Source organism: Myotis lucifugus, unplaced genomic scaffold, assembly GCF_000147115.1.
Source record: "Myotis lucifugus unplaced genomic scaffold, Myoluc2.0 scaffold_3, whole genome shotgun sequence".
NCBI lineage: Eukaryota > Metazoa > Chordata > Mammalia > Chiroptera > Vespertilionidae > Myotis > Myotis lucifugus.
The window spans coordinates 8636815-8645955 of NW_005871051.1; the positions used below are offsets into that span (position 1 = coordinate 8636815).

Consider the following 9141-nt stretch of genomic DNA (forward strand, 5'->3'; position numbering starts at 1 on the left):
ACACTCCACCAGTTGGTATTGACAGAATTCTGTCATTGCAAGTGCCCACTCCATTGATCTTGGATAATATTTTTCTCTGAGCAGTGAAGAAATAAGTACAAGCTGTCTCTTTGGCTTATACATGGTTTGTACCTCCATTTCTTTTTCCACCTCTTACGTAGTTCTCAAATTTCCATAACTGCTCCTCACTACTTGTGTGATGCTGGGCATGGTGCTCTGAAAAAGTTAAATGAAAAGAAAGCGACATTTACCAATCATATTAGCAAAGATTCCAGGACAACATATTTTGAGGTCAATAATGACTTTGTTCATCACATTTTCCCCCTCCTGTGTCTTCCCTTTTGAATTTTAATTGATGTGTGTCATTGAGCGTAGATTGTCCTAAAACATTTGAATATATCTGTAGGCAATACCAAGTAGGCCACACTCTTGGAGGGGCATCCCCAGCCCTCTGAAAGGCAGACAAATAAAGTCAGCACATGATGGATGAGGTCAAACACAGACAAAAGTCATCTTAAAAGGTATGGCCCAGGTTAAGAGCAGAAAGATCAGGCCTTGACGATGGCTAATCAATTAGGTTAACATCGTCTAAGAAAGCATGTGTCGACATTGAAAATCAGGAAAATGAGTGTGAGGGGTAACATTTCAGAGTTCATGTTATCATCTGGGAGGAGGGGCCCATTCAGCAGATGGTGCAGGTGTATTCGATGCATCCCCACAGAGCAGAAGAGTATATTGGGATAAAAAAGGGGCATAGACCTGTTTCCAAATCCCAATTCCACCACTTCCCAGTGATTTCAGGCAAGTTATTATCCCTCTGGGCTTGTTTTCTCATCTGTAAAGTGGAGATGATGATACTAATAGTTACCTCATGGATAGTGAAATAAATGAATATATGAAAGCATTTAGAATGCTTCCTAACACATAAGGACTAGAGAAGTTGGTCATGAGTAAAGCCTTTAGAATCTGTCATAGAAAGTATTCGTTGATGTTAAGCTATTATTGTTTGATGCCATTAATCATACATTATCATTGTGCTTTGATGACATAGATTATCAAGTGCCTTCCCACATAGATCTACTTGGTGGGCCAGGATGAGCTGATCTAAGGCAATTGCCACTCTGTCTGATGAGGTGATTTGAGCTTTCATGAAAATTAATCTCTGATGCATATATGATTTGGCTACAATTTTGATTAGTAATACTCTCTCTGAGGAAATGACAAGATCTACTTTTTGGACCTGCAACCCTGAAAGCCAGTTAGATAGAGGTGAACCATTAAGGTTCTCTCCCTTTGCAGGCTTCTGCCTGAGTGACAAGAAGACTACAGCAAGTCACAATCATATCTTCCAGGAAACTACTTGTAATAAAACCTGTTGAGTTTGCACTAGAAAGTTCTAACAGAAACACAAAAAGGTTAGTTAATTGGTGAGCACACGCACCCCTCAGGCCAACACTTACAGACTATGAAAGTCCCAGGCCGCACAATAACTTTGAACCTGAGGATAAACATTCAGGATGATGTGCAGTTGAAGTGCTTTCCCATTAGCATCAGCTGGGACTCAAGGAGTTGCTTCTTCCAGCAAAGATGTGGCCTCCACAAAAATGTATAGTGCTATTTTTCTACTAATAGTATTTAAACACATTTTTTTGTTGTTGTTGTATCATTTGTTACATCCACGGAGTGCCCATAATTTGACAAGACTGGCGGTGTAAACATCCACCAAGCACCCTGTGGTTTGCAAGGAGTCCTACAAAAGGTCACTGAAATCTGCTGGAGACCTGCTGGAACTGTGAGGCCAGTTTATACTGAAACTTTTGCTGGGGACCCCCACTGGCAGACATGTTTTCCATGGTCTTATTAGTTTAAAATTTAATACTTTTTCAGCATGTATTGTTTTGACAACAAGCTCCCATTAGGAAAGTGAAGTAAAAACCTTGCCTCTTGCTTTCAACTGTAAGACTTTTACAGAATGGGATTGTTTGCAACCAAATGCCAAGATCATGATGCTGAAGCTGAGTGAGAGCTGCTGGCTAAGCTCCAGGGAAAGAGCTGAATGGCAACCTTGCTCCTCAGTCCCAGAGAACAGGCCCATTTACGAGTCATTAAAATCAATTAACATCAGCTCAAGGGGCTGAGAATGCCGTCATGACCCAGAGAACCAGGGTGCTGTTCTCATCACATCCACAGTAAGACCTGGAAATCTTCCTAGTCCTTGAAGATAAACAATAGGTCCCCTACTGAACCTTTCTTCTCTCTCGCTAAACATTCACAGTTCATTCCTCATTCCTCTCAAGAGAGGCTTTGGGTTCCATCATCATCTCGATAAGATTCACCCAGAAGATGCTTTAAGAGGGCCAGGTCCTCTGTAGGTTTTAATACTAAAATATAACCTACCTATCCACCTCAAGTTTTAAGCTCTCTTGGGCCCAGCCAGGAACATATAAGAGCTCCTCTGGATTCTTAGACCAAGACTAGAGCTCCAGACCCAGAATATATGGTATCTTGACCTCAGGATCCAAAGGAAGAGGCCTGATCACGGACACTTACCCAAACAAGCTGTCAGGTTACTACCTTTCTGTGTCAGCTCCAGGAGGTCTTCAGAAAGGAAACTTTGTGCTGTTTGACCAGCTTTGACAAAACAGTCAAAATTTGCCATGAATTTGTCACTCTTGGGACACTGCAAAGTCTTAAGAACACTTTTTGGAAAGCTGTCAAAATATAGAAGTTAAACTTAGAGAATAACACAAATAAGAAAGGAGTAACTCCTCGTTCCCCTCCAAGCCGTATTTTGGCAAAATTCTATTTGTTCTCTTATGGGAAGAGAAGGCTGTCAGACTTAAGGGGCCAAGCAAAGAAGAAACAGGCCATATTAAGTGAAAGAATTATTATAATTGAAGTTGAGTGCAAAATTACATCCTTCATAATTTTACACGTAAGTGAAGTGCATTTCTGTCCATGCGTGGGAAGACAGAACTTTTCTCATGTCTGACATATCAGATACCAATAACCTTTCCAGCAGTAACCGGAGTAGAAAGTTGGAATAGTCTGAAAGCTTTTTTATTGTAGCGAAACTGAGGATGTGAAAAATGCATTGTCACTCCATTATGTTGGCATCTAGGTGTGAAGAAATTGATCAACACCCCTGGAAGTGTGACTGGAGACAACAAAGCATATAAATATGTTTTAGTTCTAAAAAAGTTGAATGTGTGTGCGCATTATATGTATTTCAGAATTAAAATTTCATGATCTAAAATATTATCCTACAAAGTAAACATCAGCTAAATGAATCCAGGCACAACTTAATGAAAGTCACTATCTTCTATGCATTTGTAGCATAAGCACAAAATGGAAGTCAGAAAAACATAAGACACTGATGCTTAAGCATTTTAAAATTTTCATTGATTTTGTAAGCATTTTAACACCTCTTTTATAAAAAGTCACTGGTCGATGCAGTCTAACTACAAAATCTTTCAGCTATCAGAACTGATTACTAGAATAGGAGACAGAACTCACAAATGAGCCAGTGGGAAGGGAGTACCAGAATCCTTAACTCAGCTCTGCTCTGCTGGGTACATGACCCTTTTATTAGGCACTAGAGGCCTGATGCACGAAATTCGTGCAAGGGCCTTGGCTCCTGCTGCTGCAGCGGCCACCTCTGCTGCAGCTTTGTCCAGAAGGAAGGATGTCCGGAAGGATGCCGGTCTAATTAGCATATTATGCTTTTATTATTATAGATGGTATAGCTGATGTTCTGATTGGTCCTGAATTATTTCTGTGTAAAAGTGAAGAGCATTTTCTGAGCCATCTCTATGCTCTCTCTGAGTTTGTCCTATGACAAATGGCTTCTTGCAATTAAAGATGCAAAGATGGCATGGTAATCAGAATGTAACAAAGATGTGCAGTTCTCTATGCCAGGCTAAACAGTCTTGAAGTCAGCGTTCCTCAAAGTGGGGTTCTAGGCCACCAACTTTAGAATCCCCCGAAGGGTATCTTGTTTACAAATGGGATTCCTAAGTCTTATCCAAGACCTAGTGAACCAGATTCTCCTAGTCTGAGGACGGAAAGTAGGTCTTTGCAACAAGCCCTCCACGTGACGCTTCTACACACTAAATCCTACACACTGTCTTAAGAAACAACCCTTAAAGAAATTGCACCCACACTTGGACTTCATTTGTCCTCTGTACAGATATACCTCAGAGATATTGCAGGTTTGTTTTTAGACCACTTCAGTAAAGGAAGTATCACAGTAAAGTGAGTCAGAATCTTTTTGCTGGTGGAGGAGGGTCTTACCTTCAATTTGTAAAAAATAAAATATCAGTGAAGCACAATAAAATGAGATGTGCCTGTAAATCAGTGGTTTGAAGCCCTGGCCACGCAATAGGATCACTTGGGAGGTTCAAAGACACACAACCATGACTGCATCCCATCCCCAGAATGTCTAATTTGGTTGATTTGAGGTGAGGCCCAGGCAGCAGTATGTTCCATATGTTGTTCTAATATATAACTAGGATTGAATGTTTATAGCAGTAGATTCACAATAGTCAAATGTAGAAAACAACTCACATGTCTATCAGCAAATAAAGATATAAACTAAATGTGGTATATACGTACAATGAAATACTATTCAGCCATAAAAAGGAAAGAAATTCCAGTACATGCTACAAGTTGGATGATCCTTGGAAGCATTATGCTAAGTAAAATAAGCCAGACACAAAAGGAAAATATTGCATGATCCCACATATATGAGATATCTAGAATAGGCAAATGTATAGAGGCAGGAAGTAGAATAAATGTTACAGGGGGATGGGGGTGGGGAAGATGGAGAGTTAGTGCTTACTGGTTACAGAGTTTCTGCTTGAGGTGATAGAAAAGTTTTAGAAATTTATAGTCTTCTTAGCACATTTCTTCATGTAGACATAACCTCTGCAAAAAAAAATGCATGAGAAATTGTAAATGGAGAGAACATTTTGAGTGTATATTGCCAATTACATTTAGCAAATAATAATAAAGACATCTGGGAGTGCAGTATTAATAGTAAAGTACCCTTTGGAGCTCTGTAAATAGACATTATAAAAATCTTAGTAATCTAACAAATTCTGTATAAGATCTCAGCCTGATTTTGTTATTGGCAAAGAAATTAAAAATGAGCATCAAATTTGTTTCTCTGTCTCTTTTCAGTAATGAACATATAATGTCATCCTTGAGATAGTGAAATGAAGGAAGTCTTCAATTGAACCCTTGGTAACAACTGCAGAATATCCGTGCCACTTCAAATTCTTTTTTATAATTATAATTTTGATATTTTTCAAAGCAAATTGTTAGTGCTCGATCACATGTAATATCTAGAGTCGATCACATGCCAGGTACTTCAGTTGTGGGACTGCAGGTTTTCTGTTCCACATGATCACTAATAATGGTGATACTGTTATTTCTAGAGGACTTTCCTATACGAGTAGTTGAGAGAATTGTCTTGTTGAGCTGCACCTGTGACAGAGATGCAGCGCCAATGCTGTGCGTAAGAGAAAGAAATCTTTCAAATGTATTCCAAAGAAAGACACTTTCTTCAAACCTTTACTTACCAATATCACACACTCTCTGGCAAAACAAAATGAGCTCTGCGTCTCCTGGCATAAATGAAAAGCTTATTTTTAAATGCCATATGTTGCTACGATGCATGCTGTGTTTTTAACGATTATCGCACATGCAAGCAAAATGCTGTATTAGTTTTATATTCGTGTAATTCCTGATTATCACAAATACACACAACAAAAGACAGTTACAATGTTAGGGATTGCCAGAGCTACAAAGAATCTCAAAAAGTTCTCTAATCTGGCATCTCATCTTTACAGACAATTAAATTAAGTCATCAAAGACAGACAGTAGCATTTCCTTTTCAATTTAATAAGTATTTATGGAGGTCCACAATACGACCTATACTATAGAAGATAAATGTTAAAGAGCTTGATGTCATGCTATTCTTAAGGGATATACAATATTTTTTCAAAGAGATAGAAAATAAATAATAGTGTATTTATGTTGTGTATATCTTAGAATGGCATACTGTGAAAGTTCTCAAATTTCAACATGCCTCAGAACCCCACATTGCTAAAACACAGGTAGCTGGGCCCCCACCTCCTATTTCTGATTCAGTAGGTCTAGAGTATTGCATTTTCAATGAGTTCCCAAGTCTTGCTGATGCAGCTGGCTCCTGACTATGCTCTGGGAACCACTGCAGTAAAACAGAGGTGTTAAAGATGCAGGCCCTGGAGTTCAAGCGCAGAGTTTGAATCCTGACTGCATCATCTAGAACAAGCTACTTATTTTCACTGCCTCAGTTTACTCACCTGTAAAATGGAAATAGTAACAGTACTTACCTCAAGTGTTATTGTGGGGATTAAATGAGATAATGCTTGTACAGCAATGGAACAGTACCTGGCACATAGCAAACACACAGTAAGTGTTCATTATTGATGCTATTTCATATTAGTTCCTAAATACCAATTCTCAGACCAGTACTGGTGTGTGAATATATATAAATGATAGTATAAAGGTACAGAATGTCTTTTCTTAGGAATAATTTTCTTTTACCTTAAGATAACATTCTACCTAATTTTAATGTTGAAATATATTTATGTGTATGAAAATAATAGTAATTGGAATTGGCATTTATCTTGAATACTAAGACCTCGGTAATACCATAACATGCTCCCCATTGTAGTGTGGGGTTGAAATTGAATAAACAAATAGAGAGGAGTTAGGATTGAGAGTTTACCAAGAGGACTGTGAGAGTGTCATCCAGATGATAATACTTGGAGGCCCACAAATCTAAGAAAGGGGATGGGGAGTTCCTACCTCAATGACACTCATTTGTGGTAAGAGTAGCAGCTGTGGGAAGGGGGCAGGAGGTCAGTGTGCAAGAATGAGATGCACAAAATACAATGCTGGCTCCGTCTGACTAAGTATATGCCACTGGGTGTCCTCACTGTGGCTTCACCGAATAGGTAGGTATACAGTGCAGCACATCATCCCTGTTGCCATAGCAACTTTAAGGCAAATCTACCTGGGGACTTCACCTGAGAAGTCAGGGCCTATTGCTCTATTCTCACCACCTGATTTATGATTTTTTCTAATAAAGGGTTCAATGAGGCAGAACTAACTTGAAAATTCATTCTATTCTGCCAGAGTGGGAATGTAGGTGATCTCCTGGGCTTAGGGGATAGGCCTGGTGTGAAAGGCAAATGCTTCTGTCCTGGCTACCCTGGTCCGTGTTCAATTAGCAGGAAAAATACACTTAAGCCGCGTGAAGCTCTCAGAGATAAAGTACAGTATTTCTGCAGATACTTTGACCTAATTGTGTTAGCCCTAATTAACCACATTCTCATGTCATTCGATGAGAAAGAACAATTCTAAGCAAAGATTTTAAAGAAACATTTTGTTAAGGTCTATTCCAACCTCGTTAGATAACGCTCAGGAATTGGAATCAGGGAGATGGTAGAATTCAGGAGAGGAGTAAGCGTTAGTGGTGTGTTTGGGGCCCACTAATAAGAAATAACCCACTCAACATCACTAAGCATCCCCGTTTGAGCATAAACATGGCTCCCCAAGTTAGCACGGCTAAGGACCTGCTTCAAGGTAGACAGAACTCAGTAACTAAATGTCATGGAAAAGCACTGTCTTGGGGAATGGGAGAAAACATCAGCAAACCATATATCTGATAACGGGTTATTGTTTAAAATATATAGGGAACTCCTACAACTCAAAAGCAAAAAAAGGAAACAAACCCAAATAACCCAGTTAAAGAATGGGCAAAAGACCCAAATAGACACTTCTCCACCATATCAATGGCCAAAAGGCATATGAAAAGATGCTAATATCACTAATCATCAGAAATGAAACTCAAAGCTACATTACCTCATACCTGTCCATTGAGGAACCAACTGGGTGGGACACACTTCAAAACTGTCCCTTCAAAGAGCTGCTTTTAATCCACTGTGGCTGCGCCTGGCAGACCAGCTACTCAGGGAGCTAATTGGCTGAGGGCCCAGGGCCGGTGCAGAGAAATTCCTGGCCACATGTATGCCGAGACCACTCCTCCCACGGGCTGCTCCCTCTAATAACCTGGTGTGGCGGGGATACGGAGGCGGACCTGTTCCTGAGCCACGTGGACTCCTTTCTGGGAGACTTCGGCGTGAGGACTTCCTGACGGTGCTCCCACCATGTAGGATGCACCCACCAAATTCCTGGTCAGGGATTTCCTCAGGTCAGACTTGCATCGGGGTCTCACCGTTCTCCCAGCTTTCCTGGCCCCTTCCTATGTCCTTTCACAGGTCATTTCCCTTTTCAATCCCCCCTTAGCATCTGCTTCTCTGATGAACCAAGGAAACTCCTCCCCCACAGCCCACCACTCCTTGGTTGATGGTCGCACATGGGAGCTTTAACTGTCCAGCATTTTCAATGAGGCCCAGGCACTGGCTCCGTGTCTGAGGAGCAGCAGACCCCCGCAGGCCAGGAGATGCAGGAAATCTCCCAGGAGGGGACTGTCAGTGGCTCCTGGGTGAGCATATGGGCAAAGCGTTCACAGTGACCGTGTTTGCTCCAAGCGTTATGGTTTGGTTATCTGCGCAAGAGTGCACATAGGCTGTTGTGCTCTGTGAACGTGACCAGGGGAAAGGAGGGCTTTAGGCAAGGAGATTCCCAGGCATCTGTTGGGAAACATAAATATACTCCACGATTAGGGTGACTTTGCTTTTACCTTTTCCACTGTATCTGGAGGTTTATTTCATTTTCTTCCTGCTCCTTTTCTCAGGACTTCCCAATTTGACTGGTGGTTATGGATGAAAATGGGAAATGCTTCATGTTCAGCACATTTACATCTTCTGGTAACAAAAAAGATGTAAGAAGACTTTAAAGAGGAGCTCTTAGCAATGAGTCTAATAGGAGGCATTTAATAGTGTTAGTTTTCTTCCAATTCAGCCCCCTGGGGACAAAGGACCATATGCATAATAGGTAAGGTGCTGAGAGTCATATTCCTTGTGTGGTCATAACCAGGATCCAAATGATGTAATTATATGAAAGCACTGCTGTAAACGTAAAGGGCAAATAGATGTTAATTTGAGATCTTTGCAACTCATTATTGCA

At 40.6% G+C, this 9141-nt stretch overlaps 1 long non-coding RNA gene across 1 annotated transcript; it reads right to left on the reverse strand.

The window, feature by feature from the left end:
• Positions 1-8824, reverse strand: LOC106698937. The gene is made up of 4 exons (XR_002830837.1): positions 8756-8824; positions 4841-4926; positions 2551-2711; positions 1-216 (listed from the first exon to the last, which is right to left on the reverse strand). It is a non-coding gene; the product is annotated as an uncharacterized LOC106698937 (long non-coding RNA).
• Positions 8825-9141: the final 317 nt, after the last annotated feature.